At 42.6% G+C, this 16,008-nt stretch overlaps 1 long non-coding RNA gene across 1 annotated transcript; it reads left to right on the top strand.

The window, feature by feature from the left end:
* Nucleotides 1–281: 281 nt before the first annotated feature.
* On the top strand, nucleotides 282–15,656 carry LOC116660010. Its single transcript, XR_004315366.1, has 3 exons — nucleotides 282–363; nucleotides 8,288–8,292; nucleotides 15,643–15,656. It is a non-coding gene; the product is annotated as an uncharacterized LOC116660010 (long non-coding RNA).
* The last annotated feature ends 352 nt before the right edge of the window (nucleotides 15,657–16,008 follow it).

Here is a 16,008-nt window from a genome sequence, read left to right on the forward strand (position 1 = left end):
CTGCAACCTCGGTGCTTGCTTTAAAGAACACTGCTAAGATGCTGAAATGGAAAAATATTTACAAGCAAAGGCAAAAGAAAGCAGGCAGGCTCTGTGGGCTCATCAAATCTACTAAGCATGACAGTTCTTCCTTCGCAAACTCTCAAGTATATGGGCACAAGCCAACCAGGTAACACATCTTGTTACTTTTTGGAGCCGTAAGATTTTTGATGAACCCTCTGTTTGTTTCTAATAGATGCAAAGGGGAAATAAAATAGACCATAAAGTTAATGCGGAAGGGCCCAGATGTAGAGATGCTGTAAGGATAATGGACATTGGTATACTTTCATCTCATTTTGCAAGGAGGCGCGGTTTCCTTAAGGAGTTTTCTACGGCTCCCCCAACACATGGAACTCTAAGCCCTCCACGTGGGCGGCCAAGTGTCCATCAGTAACGTGGCTGGCACTCCTCAGCCAACAAGGTCAGCTCCGGGAAAACAGGTGTGCCCAGGAGGTTGCTTGAATGACTGACTCCTGCACTATTCTTTCAGCACAATTCTGCCTTCTCTGCCTCCTCTCCTTTCCTGTGAAGAGACCTGTTTCCTACCCATCATCTGGGGAAAATCTCATGATTTCACAAAGATATCATGATAGGGTCTTATGCGTGTCTTCAGAGGTCCTTGTATTTTTCAAGGACAATCAATATATATTTGTAATGAATAAATGATATAAAATCCTGACACTCTTCCCATGAAATATGCGACATGAACTGAGGCTTCAGTTGCCTTATCTCCACATTGCAAACCAGGAAGGAAGCAGGGAGATGAAGGTATTGTGCCTGTCAGCATCCTGCAGATTGCACTATGCCAACAATGATTTGCATAGATTTAGATTCCAAGCTATCCAAACAAAGGGCTATTTACAAATAAAGTGGTGATGTAAATCATCTAAGCTTTCAGCCTTGAGCTCGCCTTGTCCTAACAGGTCTGTCTTTTCCTCTTGGCCTTCCAAACCACCATGCATACGCTAGATCCTATAGGAAAATGCTCTCCCAGCATCAAATAAACTCTTTCGGAAGAAACGAGTCAGGAACTGAGGAGATAATTGTGATTATCTGTTCACATTTCAGGACTAGGTCTGCTGTGGCTGAGTAGGAGTCAGGGGAGGGACCTCCCCCCCCTCAGAACAGCGGACTCCCCCCCACCCACCCCCCCACCCCCGAGAGAAAGCGAATTCCCACTGCTGCAGTGCAGTGGGACCCTGTGCCTTGGATACGGCATTTGGCCAAATTTTCAAGTGGATAGCCAAGTATATTGGCTCATTATGCAAAAACCCATAGGAAGCAGAGCAAGGATTCATTAAGCCTCAGGCAAGGTTAAATAAAGTACTTCCTTTGCCGCAGCCACTATGGAAAATGGTATGGAGATTCCTTAAATAACTAAAAATAGACTTACCACATGATCCAGCAATCCCACTCCGGGGCACACATCCGGAGAAAGCTCTAATTCCAAAGACACACACGCCCCAGTGTTGTAGCAGCACTGTTTACAACAGCCAAGACGAGGAAGCAACGTAAATGTCCTAAATCAGGATCTTGCTCTGGATTAGGCTTTAGCCCAAGGAAACGCTGTGGCTGGTTTGATCTGTAATCTAGACCTCAAGCTTCCTCCATGTCAACAATAAGGCTGGTTCGCTTTCTTATCATTTGTGTGCTCGCTGGAGGAGTACTTTAATTTCCGTCAAGAACTTTCCTTTGCATTCACAGCTTGGCTAACTGTTTGGCACAAGAGACCAAGCTTTTGGCCTTTCTCAGCTTTCTATATACATTCCTCAGCTTTCTATATACCTTCCTCACTAAGCTTATTTCTAGCTTTTGATTTAAAATCAGAGACACGTGACTCTTCCTCTGCCTTCAATGCTTACAGGACATCGTAGAGTTGTTGGTTGGCCAACTTTTGATATTGTGTTTCAGCGAATAGGGAGGATCAAGGAGAGGGAGAGAGATGGGGGAACGGCCAGTTGGTGGAACAGTCAGAACACATACGATATTCATCCATTAAAGTTCACTATCTTATACGGGCATGGTTCACGCCCCCAAACCATTACAAGAGTAACAAAGATCACTGATCACAGATCATCATAACAAACAAAATAATAATGAAAAAGTGTAAAATTGTAGAAGAAGCACAAAATGTGACAGAGACACCAAGTGAGCAAATGATGCTGGAAAAAAATGGCTTGCTCAATAGGGAGTTGCCACAAAGCTTCAATTTGTAAAAAACCAGTATCTCTGCAGCACAACCCCGAGGAACGCCTGTATAGGGATGATCTTTCCAGGGATTAGGAGAACACATCACGCCTCAGCAGCATCCCACTGGGATACCACAAGCTTTCCTCCTCAGAACCCTCCAGCACGAGGTAAAAGGTCTGTCGTTAGCAGCAGTAGCAGGTTAACTTCACTCAAGGAAAAGTTAAGCCCTCTCAACTGCATATTTTCACACCAGGAACGTTGCCTCTGCTACCTACAGTAAAGCAGACATTAATAACATATTATAAATTTAACATCGTTAACTTGGGAGAAATGAAACCACCCAGGCATCAGAGGGATGTGTTCCATCTTCACCTCTCTTTGGAACAGGTCCTCTCCAGTCCCCAACATCCTCCACACCTGGTCACCAGAACCACGTGATGGACTCATCATGCAGATCCTAATACCACCTAAAGAGACACTGATACTGCAACAAAAATCCTTAAGGATGGAACCTTAAGACAGGGAGGTCACAAGAGCTAACATTTTTTTTTTAAATCCTGATGTACCAGGAGAAGTAAGGATAGACTAGTTTTTGAGTCTTTCTTTCCCTGTATTATATTTATGATGGCGATTGCTCGGCTAGATTTGGCACTATAAATAATTAAAACGGCAGTGCCTGTCCGAGTGAGCACTGCAGAATCCACTGATATTTTATTGCATGATTCAGTTAATTTAATAATAGAAGACAAATCATGGCTCCTTAATTGACTAAAGTTTACTTTTTAAAAGAAGTAATTAAATCTCAAAACTCCCCAGGCTCTTCACAGTCCTCCAAGTGTGTGTCTAACTTTCTATAACCTTACAACAGAGACCAAAGATTTAACTTCAGAACAGCTGAACAGATATCCAGGGGGCTAAGCGATGTTGTATTTCCTCCCCTCTAGGAAGGTTTGTGTTTGGTTTTTTTTTTCCCCCACAATGACTCATTTTACAATGAGAGATCGTTTTTGCCAGTTTTCCAAATTGATGCCTTCCAACAACCTGCGATAATTCACAAAGCTTGTAAAAACATACTAAATCTACTTTTGAAAGGGGTTTGTTTACAAGAGGAAAATATCAATAACAAGAAAGTAAAAAAGAGCACTGAGATACTGGTAACCAGTCGCTTCCAATCCTAGGATGTCACAACTGGCTGGGACCTTACAGAATTTCCTGCCCATTTCTCATCTGATACTCACCTGGGAAATTTTCAGAGATGGGAGAGGATGAGACTGAATAAATAAATTGCTCAAAATCACAGAGCAAGTCAATGGCAAAACCAAGAATAAAACACAGCTCATATGCCCACCATATCAGGAAGCCGGCTTTCAACATCGTCCTTTCTAACAACAGCAACAGCAATCATTTGATGTTACTGTCCTTTGTAAAGCCCTTAGCATTCATTACGTCATTTATCCTCCTAAGAAACCTATAAATAAAAAGTATCATTTCCTTAAAAACCCTAGAACCAGATTTTTGCTGCTGTGCCTCTTCAAAATGGCTCCCTCTCCAGTGCTCCCAACCCCAGTCCCCACACCGCTCACTCTCTGGCTCAAGCTAAAACACTGGAAAACACCCTTGACTCACCTCTCCCTATCACAGCCACACTCAATCCACCAGCCAATCCCATCCTTCAAAACAGACCTCAGATAGGACCACTTCTCCCCTGCTCAAGGCCAAGGGACCACATCCTCTAGCCTGGACTACAGATGTCTGGCATCGAGCAGATGTTGAATAAATACTGGCTTGTGTTGACTGAACGGTTTCCTCATTGGTCCCATCTCCCGGCCCTTCCCTTCCTGCCTCCTTTCCAGGGTAGTCTGATTAGAAGTCCAGTGAAAGCATATATAACAGGTCTCGTCACTCCTTCATTCAGAAGTTCCCAATGCATTCTCAACACATCTAGAATAAAACGTAAAATCCAATAACCTCACTCACTCAGCTCCAGGCACTCACACAAGCATTCTCTTGCCTTCAGTGCCGATTCTCTCTGCCCAGAACATTTTCCCTTGCCCCCTTCATCTTTCCTCCGATCCTGACCTCCTTACCTACACTAACTCCCTACCTCTGTCTCTCTCTTTCTGTTCACAGCTACTACGTTGCCTATATTCTCATCCATCCTTATTCTTCCCCCACGTCCCACCTAGCTTCCACCCCCGAATTCATTCTTGCCAGGGCAACCCACAACTTCCAGTTACTAAAAACCAGTACAAGCATTTTCTTCCTCATCTCAGCTCATCTCCCGCAGTATTTGATGCTACTTACCCCTCCCAGATTTTGAAACATCAAATTTCCTTGCCTTCTAAAAAGCAGCCATCTTCTTGTTTCTCTCCTGTCTGGTCCTTCTATTTCTCCCCTCAGGCTCTCTCTTCTTAATGTAGCTATTAATGTCACAGGTCTTGAGCCCAGGTGATCCCGCCATGCTCATCCCCAGATGGGTGCCCCTAGATCTCTCCTCTGGAGTCCAGAGTCATGTACCCAACTGCCATTGCACATGTCTAAGTGTCACAGGTGTCACAAACACATGTCAAAAACCAAACCCATGATCCATATCCCCTAATCCAGCACTAATAAAAAAAAAATGATCCAATTTTTAAGAGTCAGGTCCTCTTGGATGGTCCCCATCTCTATAAATGGCACCACCCATCCATCTTACAATGCCATGCAGGGCTCTATGTCAGCTTAAACACCTTCCTCTTCCTCACCTCCTCATATCCTAGCAATAAATTCTATAAACACTACCCCTCATCCCCAAACTGTTGACATCTCTCCATCTTTATCTGAACCACCCCGTCTCAACCACCATTATTGCACTTCACCCAGATTAGTGAACTGACCGTCTTATCTGTGTCAACTGGGTCTCCACATTACAACACTAGTATTGAATTGAAAAAGCACATTTGTTCCAATTAAAGCCCTTGATTAAAGTTTCTCAGTGGCTTCCCATTACCTTGAGGAGGAAGCAAAATTCCTTAAAAAGATCAGAAAAGCTCTACCCAGTATGGCCCCTACCCACATCCTCAGCTGATGTAGTGCTGTCACTGTCCCTCTGTCCTTCTGCCAGTCTTCTCGTATTTCTAAGTTCCCTCCTGCAGATTCTTTGCAAATGCCAACCCCTCCCCCTCTTTACTCAGGTAACTCATACCATCTTTTAATTAATAGCCCAGTGACCATTTCTTCAATGAAACCTTCCTTCACTCCTCCACCCCGACTCAGGGATTTGTGGCTAATTACTCAACTTTAAATTTTATGCATTTCAGTTTTTTCAAGTGTAACATTTATAGAGAACCAACTGGCTCAGAGTTGTAAAGAGGATTAAACTGCATCTAAAATGCCTTGTTTATAGTAAGCATTCGACAAATATCATTTCCTTCTCTCTTGCAATATCCCCTACCCCATGAGTGTGTAGGACCTGTAATACCACCGCTGCAAATGACATTTTGGGAATTGAAATAAAAAGAGAATGACCCTTCCTTTCCACCTCTGTAAGAAAATAATTTGATTAGTAACTGGGAAGCCGTAATTCTTCCATAAATTCCACTTCTTAATTATTATGCCAGTTTCTAGCAGGACTCATCAATTCCAATAACCTAAGGTCCATATTTTCAAATTGCCCCAAGAGATATTGTCAAGTCATGTAAGGACTCAGGGACCAAGGGAAGGGGGGAACAGAAATACCAGTAAATTAGAAGAGAGCTAGGAGAGGTCAAATCCCCATCTGCAAATATCACTGCATGATCAAGAAAAGAACTCACACTATTAGGCAACGTTCATTTAGGAGAGTAGCAATCATTTCAGCATAAAAATTTAGATAGTAGCTTGTAGTTTGTTGTGACAAGACCTGATCTATACAGAAGCTCATTCTTAATAAGAGAAACAGTTCTGAGTTGACTTCCAGGGAAGGGCGGCGCCACCAACATTCTAAGGATCTTAGCTCTCTCTACTGATCACTTCCACTCTTAAATGTATGTAAGATTTATCATGTATTTTCTAGTCATCTAGTTCTTTAATTTCATCTCTCTTTTACACATCACCATCCTAGACAGAAAAGAGTTCGGCTGTACGTAACAGTGCTCGACATAAGATTTAGACGTTCAATTCTGCCTTTGCAGGTTTGTACTGCAAAACCATCCATATGCATGTGTGGTACCCTGTGATGTAAAAGTGGTAACAGTTCCATTGAGAATATGGTCTTCCTGCTTTCCTACAGAGTTCTCTGCTAGTGCAAACCTGAACGGAAAACAAATTCACATACGAGGTTCATCCAGGGGACACTGGGGCTTGGGTTAGGAAGACGGCTCCCCACCCCTACTAATTATACTCCTTTTCCTGCGATCGGTGGATGTGCAGGAGATGGAATTTCATCCTCTGGGGAACTCTATTTGAAATCAAAGTGACCAGGTTCCTCTTCTACGCTCTGCCTATAAATTGTCTTTCAAGAAAGAAAATGACCTCCTGGCGGCAGGTGGTAGTGAGAGAATGGAATCAGCCATCCTGTCTTCCAGAGAGAGATGAGCAGAAGTGAAGTGGAGATGCTAAACGCGTGTAGGAGTAAGCCCACTGAAAGCTCGTCTGTGTAGTGTTTATGTATTATGCAGAGGCAAGAAATTCAGGCAACTGCTGGCTTGGCCTCCAAATATAAACAGATTAAGAAATGTGGCTTGCAGAAAGAGTGTAAGCAACCTCTAATTTGTGAACACTAAACTGTATCAGATATCCATTTAAAATCCCCACCATGTATGCAGACACATATTGCCTACACTTCTCCTTGCCCTAAATCTTTTCTCCTTTTTCCAGCACCAGGATCCTTGCTTCCACCGTGAAAAACAAAACAGAAAAAACAAAACACGAACTTATAAATAGAAGGCTCAAAAATTTTTTTTTAAATTAAAGGATAAAAGTTGCATAAAGTAAGAACAGCTTAGCAGAATGCTTTTAAGAATTCAACTGCAGTCACTCTATTTGACCATCCTCTGTACTGAAGCTTTTGCTTCATTTTTTTGTACTGCCTGGCATCCTACTAAAACTAAAACTATACCCAGATTGGCAAGTATCATTCGTGAAAATGACACCACGCCTAGGAGGATTAAGAATAAATCCGGCAACTTACGACACATCAAGTTTTTTTTTTTTTCCCAATTGAGCATCTATCTATTTTCTGAATTATGAAACCAATACATTAGAACATAGAGAAAACTATAATCACTTTAGAATTGCACCTTCCCAAACTGTACACATTTCATATTTGGGGTGTTTTCCATTTTTATATGCGTTTTTCTAGGGTTGAATCATTGCTTTTAGCTTGAATTTTCTCCTTAACATTTAAACTGATGCATTTTCCCGTCATTAGGAGTCTTCACAAACAGTTTTAATGGCTGCATAATGCAACACTGCATGCATTTAGCATCATTTACTTCATCATTCACCCAATGTTGCACCTTGAGGCAGTTTCCAATTTTTTATTACTGAAAAGAAAGCCCCGATAAATAGCTTTATGGGAACATCTTTGCATTTCAGAATATTGTTTTAGGATGGATTCTGAGGAATTACAGGGTCAGAAGGAGGGCAGATTGCTGACATTTTAACATGTATTTGTGATGAGCTACACTCAAAGTTTGGGACTCTTAGGGGTTGGACAAGCTAGAGGTACCGAAAATGGAGCAAAAAATATAATGAAAGTGAAAAGGAGGAGTGCGCAGATGTGATAGAGAAAACAGGGTGAAAAGATGCCAAAGATGTACTTCACCTCTTACACAAGTTTGCCGTGGGCCAGTCCTGCATCAGATAAAAGGGCCTTTATTCTGTTTTCTTTTCGCATGACCTCCTGCGTCCAGAATCTAGGTCTTGGGCTAAAAATGTTACTGCTCAAGGTCAGCTACAACACTACAAGTTAAAAAACAAAATTTGATGTTTGCTTGTAGGGTTGTGTGCATTCCAATTTCAGAAGGAACTAGAAGCTGACTTAAGGAGACAATATGTGAAATGGTTCAAAGCACAGATCCCAGCGAGAGAGCGCAAGGATGGGTTCAAACACTGGCTCCACACTTAGGATATGACTGTGAGCAAGGTATCTCACTTCCCTATGCCTTAATTTCCTCATCAGTGAAATGGGTACAATTACTAGTACTCAAGAGTTGTTGTGAGTTAATTGTATGAAGTGTTTAGCATAGTGCCTGGCACACACTGGTGTGTGCATCCACACTGTAAGGACAGCTGTTATTATTACAAAGTTTGGAAAACAGGAAATGCTGAGAGCAACCTGTTTAGTAAGCACAGAACATTAACAGAGAGTTAACCAGAATAGTAGGAAAGAAATTTCATCTCTTACAACAGCATTCAATATGGTGGAAGGGTAGTCTGTTTCACGTGAGTTTTTTGCAAAGCCCAACAAAAACAGGGTGAAAGCTGACCTAGCAAAGTATTGCTGGGACAGGGTATTAAGTCAAGCTAATAAATTCAACAAAAGAAAGACTGGGTCATCTTGATCGTGACTACCCACCAACGTCATTCATCTTTCAGACTAAGAAGTCATCTGCAGTCAGTGGAGCAACTAGACACCAGCAGCCGAGAAGCCTGGGGTGTGTTTGAACCCTGAAGATCCAGACAACTTCATGTTAAGAGTACGTGTGAGGCGAGGGTATAGCTCAGTGGTAGAGCACGTGCCTAGCATGTATGGGGTCCTGGGTTCAATCCCCGGTACCTCCATTAAAAAATAAATTAATAAAAATCCTAATTACCCCTCCCAAATAAATAAAAATATGAGACTGTAAAAAAAAAAAAAAGTTCAAAAAAGAAAAAAAAAGAGTACATGTGTATTTGAAACAAGCTAGGATTGTCTTTAACCAGATATTCCAACGAGAGCTGTATTAATCCCATTTACAGCTCATGAAGTGAAACCCCCAAAGGGAATCAGCATGGCTAGGATAATCCCCCCCAAAATGGACGCAAGGAGCAAAATACCTCTGACTACTTAGGCATCTCTGTCTGGCAGAAGTACCTAAACTTCAGAGAACAAAAATTAGTGGAAAGGATGGAAGAGAAGAGAGGAGACCGTACCTACCCGTTACACTGACCAAGGTCCCTCGGGAAATACTGACTGATGGGGGACAGTGGTACACTCTTGCTTGAACTAATTAAGTAGTTGGAAAAGAACTTCCATTTCCAAATGTGACACTCCACTTGAGACTGTGCACTACCTGACTCATCTGACAAGAGTGACGCCGTGAACAGAGCAGGAACACAAACCCAGCTCTCGTTCCTGTCTGAAATCTACAGCATCGTGACAACACTTCCCTCCTTTCATCAAGCCCACTGCATACATAATACAAGAGAATGGTTTGTAATGAATTTCCTCTGATAAGCCAACCAGAGGGAATGTCTCTCTGTGCATCAGTTTCAGCACTGAGCACGGCGGCTTGCATATGGCAGACACTAACTAAGAAATGAATGAATGAATACTCCAGTTTTGAACTATTTGGTCTGCTTGGCCAGTTCCATCCCATGCATTCATTTTTAATAAATGTAATGAAGACAATGAGGTTGCTCCCATAACCTCAGTGCAAAGCAAACACTTGGGTGTGCACAGCAGGTGTGTTCAGGCTTTAGTCATCTCAGTGTTGCCCCCACCGAAGTTTGTACTGATCGGTTCTGGTTGGTAGACGTGCATTTAAACATTAACGTAGGGCTGTTTATTTTCCCTTCTCTTCTTTGCTTCCTACACATTCAGCTGTTGTGCCAACTGACAAGAATTAGTTCAGGAAAAAAAAATCTCCTGCAGGATTTAACCAAGTTTACACTGACTTGTCAAAGCATATAGAACAAAGAACTTCAAACTAAAATGGTTACTGTCTGGAGAGGCAGCACACGGTGTTCTTCTGTGGTCCTGTCTCCATGCTGACAATAGCGTCAGAAGGTTACAATTGATGGAAATTTACCTTTCAAATAATCTCCAGCTCCCGGGATGGTTTAACACCCCTCTCTTCTTATGACTTCCTTTCCTTTATCTGGTGTTAGGAGCAGTAATAATAATGATAAAGTTACCATTTATTATGCACCCACCATATGCTAAGTAAATATATGAGTTCCTCCACACTCCCAGCAAGCATGAGCTACAGATGTCATCAGAGTCCCAATAAATATATGAAGAAATGGAGGCTCAGGACAATCAAGTTTCCAAAGGATCCCAACTGGTAAACAGATTCAGGATTCCAGCCTGGATTTGTCTCATGTTCAAGGCTATGATGTTTCCATCAGGAGAAACAGACTCCCACTGTTGGATAAAGCATTCTGCTCTCTTATCAGCTCAAGTTCAGCTTAGGAAATGTAAGGGTGTCTCCTCTAAGTCCAACGATCACCTCAACATGTCCAATATAATGGTTTATACAGCTTTGTAATTATAGCTGCAAATTACATCACCCTACATCTGAACGGCTCAGTTTCACATCCTGCCATCGCCCCTTGTACATTCTGCCCTTCAGCACGTTACGTTCTTAGAACACTTGGATTTCATCAGGTTTTTCCCCATCAAACGTGTTGGATCAGACTGTTCCCTGTATAAAAACATGTCCATCCTTCCACGAATCCTTCAAGTCTTGCTCACTCACCAGCTGCTCAGAAGCTATCAAACTCTCTAATAGTCGTCACATAAAATTATGATTCTGTATTTAGCTTCCACTTTCTCTGAACAATATAACTACTTGAAGGTAAAGTTTTCTTCAGCATTTCCTCATTTCTGGCAAAGCCTGAGACGTAATAACTGCAATAACATTTATTCACTTCTTCAAAAATTAATCAAGTTAGTTTTGCTGTAATCTGTCCCCTCCTTTTCATTCTAACTGTAAAAGCTCAAATTTATCTTTCAGATAATATGATGTTTGGTGTTTCAGGTTTCCTTTTATTTCCTTTAGAACTTAGAAAATTCTGAAGAGTATGAGCTAAGCCATGATGTCATAAAGCCAGAAAGCTGGCCTGATTTAGAACACTGCTCAATGAATAAAAGCAGCCCAGTTTAGACTTATTTTGGATTACACCTCTTGTTTTACAAAGGAAAAGCCAAGGAAAATATCAAGAATGACTGCCACAGATATTCAGTGTGGCAGAATACAGCCGTGCCAAGCAAGGACCCAGCTCTGTTACGTGTGAGCTGCAGTTAACTCAGGATCACTGTGAGGACTGCCTTACACAATATTCAAAATCCATGGGTTTGGGAGGGGTCCGTGTGAGCGAGGGGCCCTGAAGCTTAAGCTTCATTAACTTTACGGTAAGCCCACTTCTGGGGACAACAGACACAAAGATAAATCTGGGATGGAGCTCAGGGCAGAGACTCGGAACACCCCCAGCATTATACAGCCTTTGACCATGCCTGCACAGGTATATTACTCCACATCTGAATACCTGGCCTTTCTATCCCAAGTCAGGCCCGTCGACACGCACCTGGGGTTGGCTAACGTGAAACAATTAATGCTTGAAGGAACCTTGGCAAACTCTTTTAACAATTCCTAAAACGAGGTCTGTCTCTTCTACTTAATTTGCAAGTTCACCTTGTGAAGACCTAAGAGTTTAAGGCTGTGTCCGTGGCAGCCTCCTTTACTAGTCCTGAGCTCCAAAACAAAGCCTCTTCCCAAGGCAAAGCACCAATACGGCAAAGCTACAACATTCCTATGAAAGCTCAAAGTTCAGAATTCACGTGAAAAATAATTCTCAGTGCTTTTGATAGCAACTTTATTATTCTGGGAAGATGAAAATCTATAGTTTAAGTATGAAAGGTTAAAAAAAAAAGTGTCTGCTGGAATTTCAAAGCAAGATTTCCCAACATGTTCAAATCATAGACCCCTAAAATTTCCCCCCATATTTACCCTATAAATTGTTGTTTACAATAAAATGTACTAAGCAATTTTTCCACGATGCACATACACACATCTATCAAACAGATAGGAAAAAACTACTGCTTGTAGCTTATAATCACAATGACTAGTCTTAACATACTAAGTTGATACAATTTCAACCAAACCCAAAGAAACGCAGCACTTAAATTTGCTGTGACAGAGGAACCACAACGGGAGCAGCTGCCACTCACTATTAAGATCTCTTACCCTGCGCAGGGCACAGTGCTTACGTTAACTCATTTAACTCTAGGACACTGTGCACTGAAAACAGGCACAATTCTGTGCACAAGTAATACACAGGGAGGAAGCCAGGAGAACAAGCACACACGAGACCCAGCCCCCAGCAGGACAGTCCTCCCGCCATGCACCAGAGACACCCTATGTCTCCCGTTCTTTCATTTTCTAAATGAGCATTTTTATTGTCACCCCAACTCACCTTCCCCATCGTATACTGCAGGTGGGAGGGAAACCATTTGTCTTTTGAATTCAGCAGTTGCAAGACTGTAAGAAGCCACATCCACCGCTAATGGGGAGGACCACCTGTTACCTGGAGGCACCGTTCTGATAGCTCAGTGCAGTGATGCAGTGCTTTCCCTTGGTGAGTGGCTTCTGTGTGCAGGAGGAGAGAGTACATTGCTATTTTAAATAGGTGACTTAACTAGATTTAACTAGATGGATAAAACGCAGCAGAGACTGACTGGTTCGCTATTCATAAAACCTCTCTTTCTCTTTTGCACACACAGCCAGGTAACGCTTGCCAGCCTCATTACCAGTTGGGAGGGGCCCACTACCAAGTTCCGGCCAATGGAACTTGGAAAAAGTACAAGCCTTGCCCCTGAAAACCCCCCACGTGGGCAATGTTCTTTCACCTCTCATAAAGGCCTGGAGCCACTTGTTGAAGATGGTAGAGCCACCAAGGTGTGAGGATCCGGGACACCTGAGTTGCCACTGGCAGGTGAGCTGCTGCCTGTGGACCATCTTGGCTTTTCCCCTGCCTTGAGCATCTTACACCTACTGTATTGGCCTACTAAGACTGCGGAAAGGGCAGCGTGTTACTGTAGCCAGGGTTTACTACTCCAGGTACGACTGGAAGAGAAGGAACCTAACCCAGTATTGGGATAGGTAAGAAAACAGTTTCCATAGAAGGTGATACCTTTTCCAGTGAAATTCCTCAGAAACTGTTGTCTATACTTGCTGGCCCCACATCATTCCCATTTTCCTCTCATTATTTATTCGTCTCTAAAACTTTAACACAAACCATGCTTACAAAATATATGGACCACTTAAAGGACAACCATGTTTCTCCCAACATCAAATATGAATCTGCCATCACTCAGACTAAGCAATGGAACCATCTAAGGATGTTGGAAGGTACCTAACACTGACCTTCCCCAGTCGTGTCCCCTTCCCTCCACAGTGGTCATTACTTCATCATTCTCCTGATGGTCTCTAACGTTTTAGCACATAGGACTGCATGTCAACACTACACAGTGATGAATTTTGACTTCATATAAATGGAATAATTTGTATGAATGTTTTCTGCTTCCTGCTTTTTTTTCTCCCCTGAGCATTTATTTTGGTTTTGAAATTCATCCATGCTGATGAGCATTACTGCATTTCACTTAACAGCTGTATAGTTCTCTCTCTCTCCCCCCTACTGTTGGTGCACATTTATGTTTTCCAGTTTTTTTTTGCATTACAGACATCCCAGGAACATTCTTGTACATGTTTCCTGGTGTATATATGCAGGAGTTTCTCTACAGTGTATATATATATGGGGGGGGGCCAATGAAAATGTCCCTGGCAGTTCGAGCACTGTCTCTTCTTCCTTGTCTATTTCTTTTTTCTATTTAAAAAAAGGAAGAATTAGAGAAAACATCACTGATCTCTCATTTTAGCTCTGGCCTGAGTATCAACCTAGACACTTCTCTAATTACTTGTAACCCAAGATCACAGAAGTCTTACTCGATAAATCCCTTTGGAAAGTAAAAGCAAGATACGCTGCTGCTAAGAGACAAAAACTAGCACTTCAAAGTAAAATCAAATAAATACAATCAAAAAACTACCATGAAGGCACATACTTTTCACAAACTTAAAGTATCTCAAGCATTTCCTGACTTCTCTCTCCAGCTCTGTGTGTGTGGGTCGGGCCTGCTCTTCTCAACACCTCGACGGCACAGTCAGTTAAGCGGGTTTGCGCTGCCTAATAGATAAAAGAATAGAGAGAAAACAAAACACTTAATAGGAAAGAGCCTCATTTTTTCTCCCCACAAGGCAAATGACTTCAGCTGCAACAGCCTTAAACATTTATAGCTAACTAAATATTTTATGAGATGCTACTAAGCAGATTCAATCCATTCCTTAAGAACGACAGCGCAGTCACATCCAGTCTGCGAGAAAGCAAGTGTCCAGGTCTTTATATTCTGAATTGGAATTCTCATCAAAAAGGTTCAGGAAAGCTGAGGACCCTGCTCTAAGCGATATCAACTCTTTTATTCAAAATACTGTCTTGTTTCTTTCCTTTTCTATCTTGGAAAAGAAGAAAATAGCTATAAGGAATAAAGTGCAAATTGAAAACCAGCCTCATGCAAGTGGCAGTGTCAGCACGGAAGAGAGATTCTCATTCTAGGTAAGCAGCGTACAGTATGAACACTTAGCGATTATGCTCCCCCCAACACCGCTGCCCCGTTCTCTTACTATTCTAGTCCTGCACGCACTCATAAAACGGCTTCCTTGTGCAGTCTCCACAACGCTGTTTTAGCACACAGAAGCAGAGTAACACATTATTAATATTTATGAACACAGAGAAATCGGTACAGCTTGGTTTTCAGAAAGGCCACCCTTGCCTAGCCTCCCACCATCAAAAAAATAATAATAATAAAATCAGCTCTGAACAGCTTAGTGGAATAACCTGAAAGAAAAATATATTTAGAGCAGAACAAGGGGAGGGGAGCTGAAGTAGAAAACAAAGAAAGGCCAGACCAAGAAGAACACATTCATCAGAATCACCCTTACAAATCAGGGTTGCGTTACCATCTCCTACGAGGACAATGTGTTATACGTGAAAAGCCCTGGGGAGCCAAATAATTGGTCTGCGGGATGAAGAGCAACCATGGCCAATTCTACTGCCTCCGACTAACCTGGCTCCATCCATCCTTTGTAGAGAAAAGCTAAAGGGAATTTCACGGAAGCAGGTGTAGGGAAAGACTAACTTCTTTGCATATAGGTTAGCATGTAATACACACACACACACACACACACACACACACACACACACACACAGTGAGGGCTTGAGATGTGTCCCCCAAAGAGATGCTTAAGTCCTAGCCCCTAGTACCTCTGAATGAGACCTGACCTATTGGGAAATGGGTCACTGCAGATGGAATGAGTTGAGATGAGGTCATACTGGGGAATGGTGGATCCTTAATGCAATATGACTATGGTTCTTACAAAAAGAGGGAAGTTTAAACACGGAGACAGAGACGCACAGGAAGAGCACCACGTGAGGACGAGGCAGAGATCGGAGAGATGGAGCTGCAAGCCAACAAAGGCCAAGGCCATGACCAGAAGCTCGGGAGAGGCAAAGACGGATTCTGTCCAGAGGCTCAGGGGAGCCCGAAGACACCTTGATTTCAGAAATCTAGTCTCCAGAACCGTGACACCATGTATGTTGGTGGTTTTCAGAAGCCAGCTGGCAGCAGCCTGAGTAAGATGAATACAGTTGACCCTGAGTAACACGGGTGTGAACAGCTCGGTCCACTTACACGCAGGGTGTTTTTTCAGTAAATAGTCGCACAGCACGACAGGGCCCACAGGGGGCTGAATCTGAGGATGTGGAACCTCGGACACAGAGGGC

The sequence above is a fragment of the Camelus ferus genome, chromosome 26, assembly GCF_009834535.1.
Source record: "Camelus ferus isolate YT-003-E chromosome 26, BCGSAC_Cfer_1.0, whole genome shotgun sequence".
Lineage (NCBI taxonomy): Eukaryota > Metazoa > Chordata > Mammalia > Artiodactyla > Camelidae > Camelus > Camelus ferus.